The 18,333-nt window shown below is 39.3% G+C and overlaps 1 protein-coding gene across 2 annotated transcripts in view; it reads right to left on the bottom strand.

The window, feature by feature from the left end:
• Nucleotides 1–18,333, bottom strand: part of runx3 (RUNX family transcription factor 3) — a 154,827-nt gene that overhangs the window by 129,986 nt on the left and 6,508 nt on the right. The window lies entirely within an intron of this gene.

The raw sequence follows: 18,333 nt of genomic DNA, 5'->3' as shown, positions 1-18,333 counted from the left end.
CGAATCTCTGTCATTAATTTCTCTTGTCATGTGCACTTAGGCTGCACAAAACTCAGGGTGCTATTATGAATGCAGATAGCATAATTATGAACTTTCCTTCTGTGGCACCTTTGCTGTTATAAATATGCTGTCCTGAGTTAATCTGTAACGCTATTTGCTTTTTACAATATTATGTTTAATAGGGAATAAACAAGTGGAGTTGTTAAGATTTTGGAGAGGGACACTTAAATGCACTTTAAAAAAAAAATTATTCAGTGACAAAAGAACTAAGACTAACATATATAAAGTATAGCCGAAAGTGAGGATGCTGGAGATTAGAGTCTAGATTAGACTGGTTTTGGGAAAGCACAGTAGGTCAAGGGAGCAGGAAATTGATGTTTCGGGAGATTTCTCCACCCCGGAGGCTCCCTGACTCATTCCTGATGAAGGGCTTTTGCCCAAAACGTCGATTTTACTGCTCCTCGGATGCTGCCTGACCTCCTGTGCTTTTCCAGCACCACTCTAAACTTGATATATAAAGTATACACAAGTACATTCTTCAACTGGTTGGAATTCTAAAGATGAGAGAGTTGCCCTTTACAAACATGACAGTGCTTTTGAATCTGGGTGATTTACATTGAAGAAATCAAATTAGCAACACACTACTTTGCATGTTACACCTTGTTACCAAAAATGTTCTCAGGGCTTCTGTTCTACTTCTGTTGCAGCGTTGGTGGAGATTTGTGAAAAACAAACCTTGTTTGCATGTGATCTGATAGGCTGAAATGGTGGTGCCCCCCACCCCCAAAGTAATTTGGCTCATCATCTCTGTATTTATCAGATATTATTGTTGGACACAGGCTTATGATTGAGACCATAGGGTTGGAAGGGTTTTTCTTTGCCATTGATAGCAGCATCCTAAATGGCTGAGTAAAGAAAATATTTACAGCTCACTACAGATAGAGAGTAGACAAAATCTTCCCTCAAATGGAAGAGTTATGCAAAATCTAATTCTGTACAGCAGTGATTCTCAGCCAAGGATTCATTCTCTCTGCTGTCTGTGAGAAGGTTTCAAGATGTCTGCCAGAAGTAATTATATAATATAGATCCACCTTGTAAAAGGAAAATGCTATCCGCAATCTCAAATTCAGGCTTATTGTCATTTTCTCTCTACTTGGCTATTGGAAGTGTCTGTTATGAACAATGTATCAAACTGCTCTACTTCTCTGAGGCGTCTTTCTCCAACTACCAGAAATATCCACAGTGAAAATTTTCTGATTTTGTTTTGATACTCAAACAGAAACCTTTCCCTTGCTGCATTTACTGTTTCCAATAAGTCCATCAAGGCCCACACACGTCCGCTTTTAAAAGTGGGTAAATGTTGAACTAGTATCCCATCTGAGACTTGTTTTTCACATATGTGCATTTCCATCCACCATTTTCTTCAGGAGATAAATGTGCCCATTCACCATTTTCATGATTCAGTCAGCTCGGTGCAAGTAACATTTTCACATTTCTCAGGCTGCCCTGTAACTGTAAGACACTCTCACATTGAGTGAAACCGGCAGCATTGTATTTCTTAGGGACTTTTGTAATAAGCCATCACATTTGAGTCTGAACTCTGGGTTTTTCAATCAGTTAGAGCAGGCGGGCATGATAGTGTTCTAATTAAGTCTGTTTCAGCTTCAGTATCTAATTGTGTTCCTGTAAGATACAATTGCTCAGTAATTGAACAAATCCCACTTTGGTACTATCACAAGACTGTCCTGGTGATATCTCTAGGCTCCATCAGTAAAACATCCTGAGTCAAACTCCAATAAAAATGCCTTCAGTATCAGTTAGAAGAGTAATATCAATTAGGATTCGCACTCCTGATTGCTATTCAGTGACCCCTGCTGGAAAGTCAATTTGTGTAGACATTACTTGGAGCAGGATCGTGTTGACTAAGAAGCAATTGAACATTAGTGCTTCCTCCACAGCACCAATATTATTGGTCCGACTTAAGTACACTCTTTTCACCATTTTCTTCAATGACAACTGAATACCAAGTCTGGAAGCACATTGACCATGACATATGCATATTTTGTTGACTATGACTCTACAAGTTAAACAAAAGTAATAAAGATATTTATTTGTAAATTAAATTTTATCCAGAGGATCCATGATTTTTTTATACCATGAGAGGTTGAGTGTGTGGCTGCATGGTGGCTCAGTCGTCAGCATTGCTGTCTCACAGCGCCACTGACCTGGGTTCGATTCCACCCTTGGGCGACCGTCTGTGTGGAATTTGCATTTTCTCTCTGTGTCTGCATGGGTTTCCTCCAGGAGCTCCTGTTTCGTCCCACAGTCCAAAAAATATGTAGGTTACGTGGATTAGCCATGTTAAATTGCCCACTGTGTGTCGGCTAGGTGAATTAGTCGTGGGGAATGCAGGGTTACAGGGATGGGGGTGGGGATGCTCTTCAAAAGGTTGGTGTGGACTCAATGTGCTGAATAGCCTGCTTCCACACTGTAGGGATTCAAGGAAATGAAAATTCAGAAGCATAAAATTTGAAAACTCTACTGTACAAGGCTAACACGAGCTTACTTCCAACAAGGTGTTTTATCTGATGCAGCAGTGCTTATATTATCTCCCAAAACAAAAACTGAGTGGAGATATTGTAGTATCGAACATACATTTATTACAGCTAATTATTATGTACAAAATTACATTCACAGACACATTAAGCTATCTTGAATATTGGACTACATTTAAGCAGCATGCTCTGAGTAGCATGTCATGCTTCAAAAGATCCTGGGTTAAGAGAGCATATGAGACCTTTATGCCCTCAGGTTCCATGCTGTGATACAGTAATGATAATATGTGCATGTCTTTTAAAGGTATGCTTATGTACTAACCAGGAGACATAACCCAACAAGGACAGTTTGGATAGTTGTGATTTACAGTGGATTTAAGGCTCATTTTCCTTTATTATACTGAGAAGCTGCTGCAATTTCACAATTGCCAAGATGATAAATTGAGACCTGTTTGGTTGGAATTCTTATGTCACATGATATTAATCAAAAAAAAGGCAGTGATTTGCCAGCCAATATTTAGAACTAACTTGTTAGCTCAAAGCATGGTGATATGCCTGCCAAAATAAATCTTTTGCTTCAGAAACCATATGAAGCTTCATGAAAATTAACAATACTATAGAGTCATAGAGATGTACAGCACGGAAACAGACCCTTCAGTCCAACTCGTCCATGCTAACCAGATATGCTAACCTAATGTGGCCCCATTTGCCAGCACTCAGCCCATATCCCTCTAAGCTGAAAATGTGTTGCTGAAAAAGCGCAGCAAGTCAGGCAGCATCCAAGGAACAGGAGAATCGATGTTTCGGGCATAAGCCCTTCTTCAAGGTTTATGCCCGAAACGTCGATTCTCCTGCTCCTTGGATGCTGCCTGACCTGCTGCGCTTTTCCAGCAACACATTTTCAGCTCTGATCTCCAGCATCTGCAGTCCTCACTTTCTCCTCCCATATCCCTCTAAATCCTTCCTATTCATATACCAATCCAGATGCCTTTTAAGTGCTGTAATTGTACCAGCCTCCACCACTTCCTCTGGCTGCTCATTCTATTCATGCACCACCCTCTGCATGAAAGGTTTCCCCTTAGGTCTCTTTTTTATCTTTCCCCTCTCACCCTGAACCTCTGCCCTCTAGTCTGGACTCCCAGACCTCAGTGAAAAGACGTTGTCTGTTTATCCTATCCATGCCCCTCATGATTTTATAAACTTCTATTAGGTCACCCCTCAGCCTCCAACGGTCCAGGGAAAACAACCCCAGCCTATTTAACCTTTCCCTATAGTTCATATCCTCCAACCCTGGCAACATCCTTTTAATCTTTTCTGAACCCTTTCAAGTTTCACAACATTCTTCCGATAGGAAGGAGACCAGAATTGCATGGAAAATTCCAAAAGTGGACTAACCAATGTACTGTACAACTGCGGCATGACTGCCCAACCCCTATACTCAATGCTCTGTCCAATAAAGGAAAGCATACCAAATGTCTTCTTTGCTACCCTATCTACCTGCAACTTTACTTTCAAGGAACTATGAACCTGCACTCCAAGGTGTCTTTGTTCAGCAACACTCCCTGGGACCTTACCATTAAGTGTATAAGCCCTGCTCAGATTTGCTTTTCCAAAATGCAGCACCTCGCATTTATCTAAATTAAACTCCATCAGCCACTCCTCAGCCCATTGGCCCATCTGATCAAGCTCTCTGTTGTAATCTGAAATAACCTTCCTCGCTGTCCACTGCACCTCCAATTTTGGTGTCATCTGCAAACTTAATTATTGGATAATTTAACTATGTATTTATGCTAGGGTCAAAGAGAACATTTAATAATTTATTAATTATAGTTATAAACATTACATAGAATAGAATCCCTACAGTATGGAAATAGTGCTTCAACCCAACAAATCCACACCGACTCCCCCAAAGAGCGTCCCTCCCAGACACACTTCCCTACGACCAATGCACGCAACCCACACATCCCAGAACACCATGGGCAATTCACCTAACTTGCACATCTAAGGATTGTGAGAGGAAACCAATGCAGACAGAGGGAGAATGTACAAACTCCACAAACAGTCACCTGAGGCCAGAATCAAACCCAGGTCCCTGGTACTGTGAGACAGCAGTGCTAACCACGAGCCACTGTACTGTACATTTTTTGCTATTGCTCTTTGTTCTTAAAGTTACCAATTGATGCCAGATTGTAGCTTCACTGGTGCCACTCACCTCTATCACTTTGTCAAATGGAATGTCTTGTATGTGCGATCTGAGATGATAAGTGTTAGCAGGCTATTTAACTCTCGACAAAATCACAGTGGAGCCTGATCCTGCCCTCAAACCTGCATCCTTGTAAAAGGAGACCCCGGATAGTATTGTTCAAATGATGCCAGGGTGATGTGAGAAAAAAAACTTTTTCTCATAGCAAGTAGTTCAAGTATGGAATACACATCCTGGAAATGTGCTGGAGACAGGAGCAATTGAGAAATTTAAGTGGGCCTTTGGATGCTTATTTGAATAGAAATGGTGTGTAGTGGTGTGGAGAAAAGGCAGGAGATTGGCTCTCATTAATAGAATCTGTGCAGATACTTTGTGTTGAATAGCGTCCTTCTGCAACTCTGTGACAGTGATTCTGTTATCACTTAAGTCACCAGTCATTTATTTTAGTCGCCTAGTCTCAGGATTCCCACAGTCACTTATATTATGCTAATTCCTCTAACTAAAACATATCAGAAATTAATGACTATTTAATGATTGTACAACAATAGAAATTTAGTTTTCAGTAGGTGCTTGTCCTGTCTGGTCATTGTATGGACTCATTATTAGATAAATAACATTTAAATGTTATTTGCTTATAGATAAATTATCACAATGACCTTCTGCTTCCAGTGCTTGTCATTTTTCTTACGTAGGAAGATGAATTATAAACAGTTAGGCTATAGTTTTGATAGTGGTACAAAATAGTATGTAGAATGGTTTGAAATATGTCATTTACTGAAGGTCATTTTGTAACACATATTTCTAATAAATATTTAGCTGCCTGTTCTTGTAAAATAAGTCTTGCATTGTGTGTTGTTACAGAGACAACCATGAAGTACCATGGTAACTGACTAATATACTGCAAGAATTATTGGGTTAGGATGTAGATTCATGCCTTTGTTTTTTTAATTGGCTATTTATTTCAACTGCAGGAGATTAAATAAAATGAAAAGGAAATTAAAGTAAGCCAGTGATCAGAAGATAACATTTATGAATAACAGAAGCTCTGCCAGTCTTAGGCAGTGATCTAGTTATCCAATCAATTCTTTTGGAGAAGGAAGATAGCACCAGAGGACTCAAAGTAGGGGTAAAAAGGAAGTGAGATAGCCTATTGATTAAATTAAGATGTATTATTATTTAGTTAAGTATTGATCAAATCTCCACTTGAATGTTGTAAACTGTTCTGCTTATTGAATCACATGTATGTTTACCTTTACATTGGCAGACATATGCAACAAGGATAATTCTAGGTATGCAGAATTTATTCACATTTCGAAAGTTAGTTTTGCTTTCTTTACAAACAATGAATTACAGTATGATCCTACTGTGGGTTTGAAAAGAATTGAGAAAATTGATCAATGTAAATTAATAACTTTTGTCAAAGATTTGAATACCAGGATTGCAGATATAAAACGAAAATATGATGAGTAAGACAGGCTGCCATGTGGAAAATTTTTATTCAATTGGCAAAATAGCTGGAAATTTAGTAAATAGTCATGGTAATTAGGTCAGAGAGATGAGACAATTGCATGTATTCCAAAAAAAGAGGGAATTGAGAGGTATAGTGGAAGGGTAAGTGGAACTGGAAAAGAAGGGCAGGGTTATTAACTTAATTACTTTACTATGTTGTTGATATTTACCTTTATAAGTATTGTGGAAAAGGGAAAACTGGCATATTGTGCTGTAAATTGTTACAACAGCAATCGTTAGAGAAACTCAGCATGTCTGGCAGCAGTTGAGTTGAAAAATGGGGTTAATCATTTGAGTTTCATGACTCTTCTTCAGTATTTGAGCCTGAATTTTCTCTCTTAAGTTGGGAGCGCAGAGATGGAACATTTCCTAGCTCCACAATCCTGAGCCAGGAAAAATAAGCTGCAGAAAGTAGCATTTTCATTCTGAATTGATGGAGCTCCTTTGGAGGCAGACTGGGCATACCAAGCATTAGAGTTGAGACTGCAAATGTGGGCTGGTCACAAAGTTTATCTAGGTAAAAACAAGGGCTGCAGATGCTGGAAACCAGATTCTAGACTAGTGTGGTGGTGGAAAAGCACAGCAGTTCAGGCAGCATCTGAGGAGAAGGAAAATCGATGTTTGCCCGAAATGTCGATTTTCCTGCTCCTCAGATGCTGCCTGAACTGCTGTGCTTTTCCACCACCACTCCAGTCCACAAAGTTTATCTCCATTGTATTGGCACTGTGCAGCAATTTAACAATAAAATTAATTTAAGGTGTCCTGGCGCCACATCCACAGAGGTACTTCATCTTGGTTCCTCAGATTAAATTTACTGAAACTGGCATGGACCTGGTCTGCATTGCACACTCTGTATTACAGACAGTGCAGATGCCAAGATCAGATTTAAATGGAAACAACTAGCCTATTCTCTGGGAACCAGGTAGGAAAGCCCTGGACTTAGAGAAATCTGCCATGTGATTGTTGGATGCGGCATATATTGGGTCAGACCTTGAGTTCTCGAGGATTAACCACATTTTTTTGTCAGGACGGAGAGTCTCTTTGTTTTGTGGTCATCTGGGGCCGAGAGTACCACGTGCAGTTCTGGTCAGCATATTATAAGAATTGAGAGCAGAGAAGCACAGGAGAGGATGTGAGAACATTTATAGGGATGATACCCAAATTGTGTGAGGGAAGTATAGATAGACCAAGACACTTTCGAAAACATGAAAGTTGTGATATGACTTACCAGAAGACTTTTAAAACAGGAATGATTTTCATGGTGTGGGTGCAGATAAAATGTTTCTTGTAGGAACAATCATAACTGAGCCAGTATAAGATGGTCACTAAGAAAGCCAATAGAGAATTTTAGAAATAATGCCTTGACTGAAAGAGTAGAAAGAATGTGGACTCACTACCATGGGGAGAGGTTCAAGTTAATAGTGTAGATGCATTTAAGGTTGTGATAGACAAGGAAGGAATATCATGTTATGGTGATAAATTCACATTGGGAAAGATGGGAAGAGACTTGAGTACAGCATAAACACTGCCATAGACTGGTTAAACCAAATGGCTTTTTTCAGTGTCACGTCTCCTATGTAATTTTATGTATCTGGTAGACTTGCTATGGGTGTCTTAACACTGAAAATAAAAATTTTGCTTTGTTGCAGTAGATGGTGCTTTTCTGAGAGTGGGATTAAAGGGAAAAAAAAGGATACAAAATAAAAGCTAAGTCATGCTGCACCCTGAATTGTCACTCAAAGTCTAGCCCAAGCTGATGAGATGGAAGTCGTTCTTTCTGCTAGTACAAAATAGTGGTTCAATATAAAATAATATGGCATTGTAACTTCAGTTAAAAAGACTTGTGAGTGCTTTGGCAGAGTAATATAAATAGAAGTTGCCTCACTTCCAAACAATGATATCAGTGACTGTAAAATTCAACATTGCAAAAATCCTAGAGAGGAAAAGAAATATCCGACTTACTACTGAAAGAGACCTCTAAATTAAACATGAGAAAGCACCTTTTCGAGGAATTTGGGAAAATATTGATTACCTTTACTGAACTGATAGTAACACAATATTCTTGAAGGATTCAGAATCCTATAGAATGTATGTCAACAAATTTGGTATGTTGAAACTTTTTGGCCAGGAATGATTTCATTTGTGCTGTTCCTTGTGAATGTATTGAAATTACTCCTTTTGACATGGAAATGAGCAGATGATAACTTCTTAATGCTTTAAATAGATTGCTGGTTTAACACCTTGGTTAACTTCTTGCTATTATAATTTACCACACGCTTGTCAATAATTGATAAGAACCTGAATGAGGACAGACATCTAACCACTACCTCAATGACTTAAGTTTGATTTTATATATTACATGAAACACTAAAGACAGGGGTGGCATTTGATATCATTAGCAACAATTTTTGGAATTTTTGACAAGGGAGGCTGTAGTGTAGAATATCATCTCAGAATGTTATTTTGTTTAGTAAGTTTTAATGCTCGCAGCTTCTTCATTATAAAATCCTTCATTTGTTCCAGACTGATGAAATCTTTAACTGCTCAGGACTATCCATGTAACATGCATCAAAATTCCCATGAAAGTAGAGTTCAAACATTGTACTAGAAAGGATTAATTGCCTTAATGATTTGCTAAGGGAATTTAGTTTGAATAAGAATTGATTTCATTCATTTTGGGACAATTTGAACTGAGCCAATTTACCACAATAACTCCATTCTGGTCACAAACATATGCTTTCCTCATGGAGGCCATGGATATTTTGCCTGATGGCTGGAGAGCCAGTGAAATGGCTTGTTGCCTGGTTGATGGAAGAGCCTCCCTCGGACTGTTAACTGGATAAGATGGCAGACCTTTCCGACATCACAGATGCCAAAAGTAGAAATCCTGCCCAGCAAGAGATGCCAGCCAAATCAGAGGCTAATCACTGTTCTGAAGGGCCATGACATCTGGAAAATGGTGGCTGTAACCGGATGACATCCTTCCAAGGGGTACGAACATCATTCAATCACAAGCCACAGAGGTCTGATGGCAATAAAAGGGGTCAACAGCAAGAGCAGAGGTGTTTTTCAGTTTAACACTGCTTCCTGCTGCTGTGTCCATCACTCAGGTGCTGAGAATAAACCCCCCTGACTGAAAATGGGGTGGGGGGGGAGAGCATTAAATTCCATCCATGGTAATGCCCCTTTTCAAATATAATTCTCGTATAATGGTGTAGACTTAGTGCAGGCTGTCACAGACGGGTTTCATTTCATTCTGAATCAGTATTCAAAATTCCCCAGGTCCAACAGGGACCATTGGACCTTATTTAGAAACCCTAGGCTGAGAGTGCTAAACCCTATTTCAGCACATTCGTTATCAATTCACCTGAAGCCTTGTAACTCAGCACAAATGAAAATTCAGACCACCAGACTAATATTGCAAATTTACTCACTCAGAGAATTTGGAATCTGATTAAAATGTGAAACTTTCTAAAATGGCGCATTGATTATTTATCAGATATCTGCCACCATCCTCTGAACTGTTATGTGTTCTGATCTTGTATAATGCAGAAATAGCAGCTTTTATAGGTCTACAGAAAGAAGGCGAGCTTGTTTTTAAATCATTTCCTTTTAATTTATTGTCTTACTTTAGAAGTCATTACCAATCTCTGATTACCTATACAGCATTATCTATTTTCCCTCTGCACACATTGCAGACTAAAATATGTTGTATATAAAGCGCATATACATCATTGCAGGGAGCAACATTCCATTTTTAGCAATAGGATTTTGAGATGTGGATGATTAGTTAGGAATAGTGAACTGGTTAAGTAGAACTCTAAAGGACATGTGCATCATTTGAGAGACATAGGATCCAAGTCTGAAGCCCATCTCCATAAAAGTAATTGTACTGACATTTTCCAATATATTTTCAATATATATTCCAATATATATGAGAGGAATTGAAAAGAATGAGATGATCTCCATGCTCCTTGAGCAACAGGAGGAATTTTCATATTGAGGGTTGAAGCTGCAATGGAATTGCTTATTTCCAATATTGTTAATGAAGTAAAACTTTACAGGAAATTAAATTCTTCACACATTGTGAATTAATTTCTTTATGCCAAACAAGTTGAAATCTCCCAGTGCAACCTCCAATGACCCTACAAACTCCAATTATCTGACAGAGTAACAAATAATAGAACTGAGTTCAAATCAGTCCTCAAAACTCCACTTTACAACAGGGCACACTGGATAACAATTGGGAATGGCAAATCTTGCTGCTTTCTAAGACTTTTCTTTGCTGTTGCAAGTCATCATCACAACAGTATATGCTGTTAAAATTATTCCATTATTATATTGCTGACACATGACCAATTTTTTGAGAATGCAAAAATTGAAGATGTATTAGTAGCGCAGGAGAAAAATATTACATCAAAATCCAATGGATAATTTTTAAAAAACTTGTAATAACAATTGTGGGACAATAATCTCCATTGAATAATTCTCTTTGAGCAGGTTAGGTTGCCAATGTATCTTTTTGCATGGGCCAAGTTATGCAAGGGAAGCTAGAATTGTAAAATGCATGCTTTATTGATCTTTTTGATCTTAACCTAACTCTAACAACATATAGTATGAATGCATACAGATCCTTGTTTCATCCTTGACCCTGTCAGTTGAAAAAAAATTCACTTGCATAAGCAATGAGGTCACATTAATTGAGGGTGGACTCACAATTGCTTGGTAAATTCCTGAACTATTTGTGCTGTGAAGTACAAACTGTTTTTTTTTTGCCATGCTAGTTTTTTCCTTTTTTTACATGACAGTCAGTCTTGTAAGGGCCTACCTGTTTTTTCTATCCTATAAAGTCTTCAAAACAGTTTATAAAAATGAGAATAAATAAGCAAAATAAACTATTTTGAACAAAATGGTTTCAAAGTCCAAAGTAAACTGCAACCTTAGAACTTCTATTTTAAGATTGAAATCCACATTATGGGATTTATACATAGTACTCTATTCCTGAATTAATACCAGGAGCCCTACATTTATTCCTGGCATTGACAATTCATTGTTGAAGAATTTGGTGCTGGAAAAGCACAGCAGGTCAGGAAGCATCTGAGGAGCAGGAAAATTAACGTTTCGAGAATAAGCCCTTCTTCAGGAATGAGCTTCGAGCATAAACCCTTATGCTCGAAACGTCGATTCTCCTGCTCCTTGCATGCTGCCTGATCAGCTGTGCTTTTCCAGCATCATACTCTTCGACTCTGATCTCCAGCATCTGCAGTCCTCACTTCCTCCCAATTAACAATTCATTCCCAGTATTCATTCCTGGAGACAGAATCAGACATGCCCAATACATGAAGTATGAACATGCCAGACTCTCATTTCCAGTCATTCTGATACAAATGTTCCTGGCAGTCACTATAAATTATAACCAGGTCATCCTGTACCAGTCCAAACCAAAGTAATATACATATCAAAGTTCCCAATTCACATAAATACCAACAGAAACAGAGTTAATTTACAAACCAAAATTAGAGATGATTATATTCCAAACAGTCATGAGTTTGCTTCAATCCCAGAACATTATCCCTATCAATAATGAATGGCTTTTCCAGCTACATTAATGCCCTATTCAGACTCATATTTCACCTACAGAATTGAAAGGCCCAGATTTTTGCCATGGTGGAAGTTGAGAAAGCTGGAAGACATTGAGAATCCTGCCCTCAGTTGAGGATTTGGGGTGCTCGCTATTATGGGTGTCTCCATAGGCTGCCTCCACTGAAATCAGATTTTGGAGTTCTCTGGAGTATGGAACCTGGAATTTAGAGATGAGATCAGTGAAAACCCATTGTGTTCACAGTTCATTTCTTTTGGATAGTCAGGGTTGTCTTTTGGAGAGGTAAAGTACCCTTTGGATTTGGTTCAGGGACACCTTTGGTGGAGTTACATTGCTTTCTGGTAGACCTAAGTTGTTGTTTAGTGGAACTAAGGCACCCTTTGTGATTATGAAACTGGCATGCTGGTCTGTAAAGAGTGCAGAAAATCAATGCATTTATTTATTTGTGGGGTGTGGGCATTGCTGGCTAGGCCAGCATTTACTTCCCATCCCATATTGCCCTGGAGAAGGTGATAGTGAGTTGCCATCTTATTTCTGTAGTCCTTGTCGTGTACAAAAACCCACTGTGCTGTTGGGAAGAGACATCCAAGTTTTTGATCCAGAGGTTGTGTAGAAACACTGAGTTGGTGCCAAGTCCAGATAGTGTATGGCTTAGAGGGAAATGTACAAGAGGTTGGATTTGCATGCTCCAGCTGCAATTGTCTTTCTAGACTGCAGAGATCACTGATTTGGTAAATGTTGATGTGAGAATCTTTCATGAATTGCTGCAGTGCATTGTGTAGATGGTAAGAGCTTAAAAATGTGTTGCTGGAAAAGCGCAACAGATCAGGCAGCATCAAAGGAACAGGAGAATTGACGTTTCGGGCATAAGCCCTTCTTCAGGAAGAAAGGCTTATACCCAAAACGTCGATTCTCCTGCTCCTTTGATGCTGCCTGACCTGTTGCGCTTTTCCAGCAATACATTTTTAAGCTCTGATCTCCAGCATCTGCAGTCCTCACTTTCTCCATTGTGTAGATGGTACTTGGTACTGCTACAGTGCAGTGGTGGTGCAGAAAATTAATGTTGAACATGGTGGGTGGGGCGACAATAAAACTGGTTGCTTTGGCCTGGATGGTGTCACAGTTCTTCAGTATTATTGGAGTTGCACCCATCCATCCAAGCGAATAATATTCCATCATTAGATTAGATTAGATTACTTACAGTGTGGAAACAGGCCCTTCGGCCCAACAAGTCCACACCGCCCCGCCAAAGCGTAACCCACCCATACCTCTACATTTACCCCTTACCTAACACTACGGGCAATTTAGCGTGGCCAATTCACGTGACCTGCACATCTTTGGACTGTGGGAGGAAACCGCAGCACCCGGAGGAAACGCATGCAGACACGGGGAGAACGTGCAAACTCCACACAGTCAGTTGCCTGAGGTGGGAATTGAACCCGGGTCTCTGGCGCAGTGAGGCAGCAGTGCTAACCACTGTGCCACCGTGCTGCCCAACTTGCCCTGGAGAAGGTGATAGTGAGTTGCCATCTTATTTCTGTAGTCCTTGTGGTGTACAAAAACCCACTGTGCTGTTGGGAAGTCCATACCCTCAAGGTTTAAAAGTCATATTGCTGACTTTTAAACCTTGAGGGTATGGACAGGTATTGGAAAGACAGAGGAGTTATGGAATTGTGGAATTCTTTGCCTCTGACTTGCTTTTATAGTCAAAGTAATTACTTGGCTTGTCCAGTTCAGATTCTGGTCAATGGTAACTCCCAGGATGTTGATCATGGGGAAATCAGCAATTGTGATGCCATTCAACGTGAAGACAGAAGTGGGGATGTTTGCTGATGATTGTACAATTTTTAGCACCATTTGCAACTTCTCAGATACTGGAGCAATCCTTGTTCATATACAGCAAGACCTGGTCAACACCGAGGTATCAGTTTTTAAGTGGCAAGCAATTTTCACGCCAGACAAGGGCCAAAAAATGAGCATCTCCAACAAGATAGTATTTAACAATAAACCCTTGATGTTGAATGGCATCACATCATAGAGGTACAAGGCGCCAAGAGGAAATAGGACGATGGGCATAAGGAGACTCAGGAGGCATGGGTGGGTGTGGATACAGTGTGAGAGCTTGAAATGGAGGGTATGGGGCAATGGGAGTGGGTACAATGCATAAAGTGGCACAGGCTGGCACAGATGTAGTATGGGAATTCAGGGATGAGAACAGGAACAAAGTTTTATCTCTTATTCTTAATTTTTAATGAAGAGCACAGTGCCAGAGTGCCCAGGCAGGCTTTTCCGCCTGTCCACCTTGGGGACCAGAGGCAACCTCTGTTCTTCTTAGAGCTCCTGGCCAGACTCTCAAACTAACTTGCCATTCCTCATCAGACAGAAAATGTGAAGTGTGGGCAGCCATTGTAAAACGTCAAGCTTGAGGAGCTGGGACCTCTCCTGCCTCTCTGAACTTAGAGCTAAAATTTGGTCCACTCTTTGCAAGTTCCAATGTGGGGATTTTCTAAGGCAAGAGTGGAGAAATTTACAGCCATCAGTTACAATAACAAATTCATATGGTTAGAACAACCAACACTAGGCAGCAAAGTTAAAGCATTATAACAGGATGTAGCTAATTGAAAGAAGAATAGGTTGTGCAAAGAAGCTGAAGTGTATAAGCCATTTTACTGCACATGTTTTAATTACTCCCCCATATTCAACCAATCCGGACAATTGTCTGAGAATGCAAACAGATTTAGGTCTACAGCCATTGCAAAAGTGCAACAGACAAGCTGCATGATATTCACTGTTAACTAGCAGGACATACATCCTTCTCCTGTGATGGCGTGCTTCCCTCCTCACAGTAAAATGCCTGTCGGATACATTCCCATTGGAACTAACAATGTTTACTCACTGTCTGGAACTGAGGAAAGACTTTGCAAATCTGACCTTTCTCTCAAAGACCCAAACATTTTTTTTGCAAGGAGAATGTGGAGAACAATACAGGAAAGGGAATAAGCTCATTAAAATGATCAAACAAGGCCAGTTCTCTTTAGGCAACTGAATCTCAGGGATCAAGACCACTCATATTTTTAAATCATTAATCATGTAGTGAGCTTAGTGTATGCCCAATCATTTAAAACCATTTAATATTTTGCAACAAACATCGCAAAACTAAGTTTTGTAACTAACGATGTATCAATGCCGTATGCATACATTTGGATATCAATTCTGATATATGCAATGAAGAAGAAAGAAAAATCAGCACAAAGAAGCTACAAACAAGAATTGCCATATTGACTATTCAGAAATGGAGTAATATTAAGGAATGTCAGGAAGGTTAGAGGTCTCTTCTATTTGAGATTGTGCAGGCATGACTTATCTCTGTGGTCTCACTTCCGCAGACATGTAACTTTCTTTTGTTCTACAAATCTACATGCACCAATCGCACCACAAGCCAAACCTTTCTTCGACCTGACTCTTGGATATTTCCTCTGTTCTTGGCCCTACGACTGGAAATTTAGCTTCAACCACCTTGGGCCTACTTTCTGTAATTCAATTTCCCTCCTCCTCTAATTCCCTCCTTGAAACCTATCTTAATGACCAGAGATTCAGTCATCCTCCATACCTTCCTTCCTTATTTTAACATGTCTTTTCCTCATGTCTTTGAAAAGGACTTTGAGATGGCTTTCTATATTAGAAACACCATAAACATACAAATTGCTGTTGGTTTTATGGGGTGCCTTAATAATGTAGCAAGACTAGAGAAAAGTCATTTAATTTGTTTATTTTTCTGTTCACAGACTGTACAACCTTCACCAATTGTACATAGTGTAGAACTATCACCTGATGAAGGAGCAACACTTGGAAAGCTAGTGTACTTCCAATTAAACCTGTTGGACTATAACCTGGTGTTGTGTGATTTTTAACTTTGTACACCCCAGTCCAACACCGGCATCTCCAAATCATAAACTGATTAGTAATAGGTCATTGATCCTCAATCAGCCTTTAGGGATAGAGATTATACCATAGGTGACATTTTTAGTAAGAACTTGTCAGCAAAGTTATGACTATTAAAATTACAGCATTGCATAGCTGAATAAATGCAACTGCAATTTTTATTCCCTTCATGGGACTATTCAGATTGCAATGTGAGTCAGACTTGATAGATAAACAATTTGAAAAACAATCCAATATCTTACTAATGAGAGTTAGGCAAATGAATGAATAACTTTGCATTTAAATTTCTGTAAAGATGTTCTTTTGTAAACTTATAATTAAATTGTTAGGAATCAGTTTTTAAGTGCATTTTTGACTTGTTGCAAAGCAAGAATTAACCAACGATATATCTTTAATCATTTTAACTGTAATCTGCATTTCTAATATTTCGAGCACGGTATGATTTTATTTTCAAAAAATTGGTGTCAGAAGAGATTCACAGTTAGTTTTGCAATATGAAAAAAATGACTTAATGACTTTATTTTTAGTGATATTGTGAATCAGTGAATTACATGACAAAATGTTTGTTATGATTTTTATCCCATGACTGAAGTTGCCCATGTTGGCAGCATGTTGGCACAGTGGTTAGCACTGTTGCCTCACAGTACCAGAGACCCGGGTTCAATTCCTGCCTCAGGTGACTGACTGTGTGGAGTTTGCACATTCTCCCCATGTCTGCGTGGGTTTTCTCCGGGTGCTCCGGTTTCCTCCCACAGTCCAAAAATGTGCAGATTAGGTCAACTGGCCATGCTAAATTGCCTGTAGTGTTAGGTGAAGGGGGAAATGTAGGGGAATGGGTGTGGGTGGGTTGCGCTTCGGCGGGTCGGTGTGAACTTGTTGAGCCGAAGGGCCACTTTCCACACTGTAAGTAATCTAAAAAAAAATTTAATCTAATGTTAGTTACTGACCTAAATGAATGGAATCAAACTATACGAAATTCATCATCAGATATTGTATATTTTACCTCTTTTGTTTTATCTCTTTAATTTCTTTTTCATTATGCCTTTACTCATGTTATGAGTTCAGGCAACTTCTAGACATGTCTAAACATTCTGTATAAACATGAAGGTGGGTGATGCCATAATCTTCATGTTCATGAGTAAGGTAAGGTCACCTTAATGGTAAGTCTTAGAGAGTGTTGCTGAACAAAGAGACCTTGGAGTGAAGGTTCATAACCCCTTGAAAGTGGAGTCACTGGTAGATAGGATAGTGAAGAAGGCGTTTGATATGCTTTCCTTTGTTGGTCAGAGTATTGAGTACAGGAGTTGGGAGGTCATGTTGCTGCTGTACAGGACATTGGTTAGGTCACTTTTGGAATATTGCGTGCAATTCTGCTCTCCTTCCTATCGGAAAGATGTTGTGAAACTTGAAAGGGTTCAGAAAACATTTACAAGGATGTTGGCAGGATGTCGGAGGATTTGAACTATAAGGAGAGTTTGAATAGGCTAAGGCTGTTTTCCCTGGAGTGTCGGAGGCTGAGGGTTGACCTTATAGAGATATATAAAATCATGTAGGGCATGGATAGGATAAATAGGCAAAGTCTTTTCTCAGGGGTTGGGCAGTCAAAAGCTAGAGGGCATAGGTTTAGGGTGAGGGGGAAAGATATAAAAAAGACCTAAGGGGCAACTTTTTCATGCAGAGGGTGGCACATGTATGAAATAAGCTGCCAGAGGAAGTGGTGGAGGCTGGTATGATTGCAACATTTAAAAAGCATCTGAATGGGTATATGAATAGAAAGGATTTGGAGGGATATGGACCGGGTGCTGGGAGGTGGGACTAGATTGGGTTGGAGTATCTGTTCAGCATGGACAAGTTGGAGTATTTCCATGTTGTACATCTCTATGACTCTATGAGGGAACAATTTGTTACAAAAGTGTCTCACATCTAGCTGAGAGAAAATTATCTCACAAAAGTTTCCTTGAAACTTATGGTATAGAGTGAAGAATGAGTTTTTTCTGACACTATTATAATTATTTGCAAACTCTTCTGAAATTTAACGTTTCAATCTTTTGCCTGTGCCTATATACCTATCACTGTCGATTTTCTACTCAAGAGTACTTTCTAAGAGAGACTGTTTAGAACAATTAGCAACTTGTGTAGAGCCCAATTCCTCTGGATGAATTCAGTAATAATTTGAAGGGTTCCATTTATATGAGGAAAAACAAGGGAAGTTTCTAATTATCTGGCCAGAAATCTCACTTTTCAACTATCCTTGGACATTTTGACAGAATCCAACTTGTTTACTGGATTATTTGTCTCAATCTTGTTGTTTTTTTGTCGAGGCCCCTAATTCTTTTCATTGCTATTTTGCTGTACACATCTTCCTTTCTCTACTGACTGGTTATTTTATAACAGGATTGCTGTCCAATGGTTAAACTTCAAGCAATGTGTGAGCAAAACATAAACTTGGATGAAAAATTATGTTGAACAATGGGTCATTTTTCTAATGTTATAGGAAGGATTCCGTTGTCTTGTTTTTGTGT

Source organism: Chiloscyllium punctatum, chromosome 27 (assembly GCF_047496795.1).
Source record: "Chiloscyllium punctatum isolate Juve2018m chromosome 27, sChiPun1.3, whole genome shotgun sequence".
Taxonomy (NCBI): Eukaryota; Metazoa; Chordata; class Chondrichthyes; order Orectolobiformes; family Hemiscylliidae; genus Chiloscyllium; species Chiloscyllium punctatum.
The sequence above is the reverse complement of the archived record's forward strand: the minus strand, read 5'-3'. Positions and strand labels throughout refer to the sequence as shown.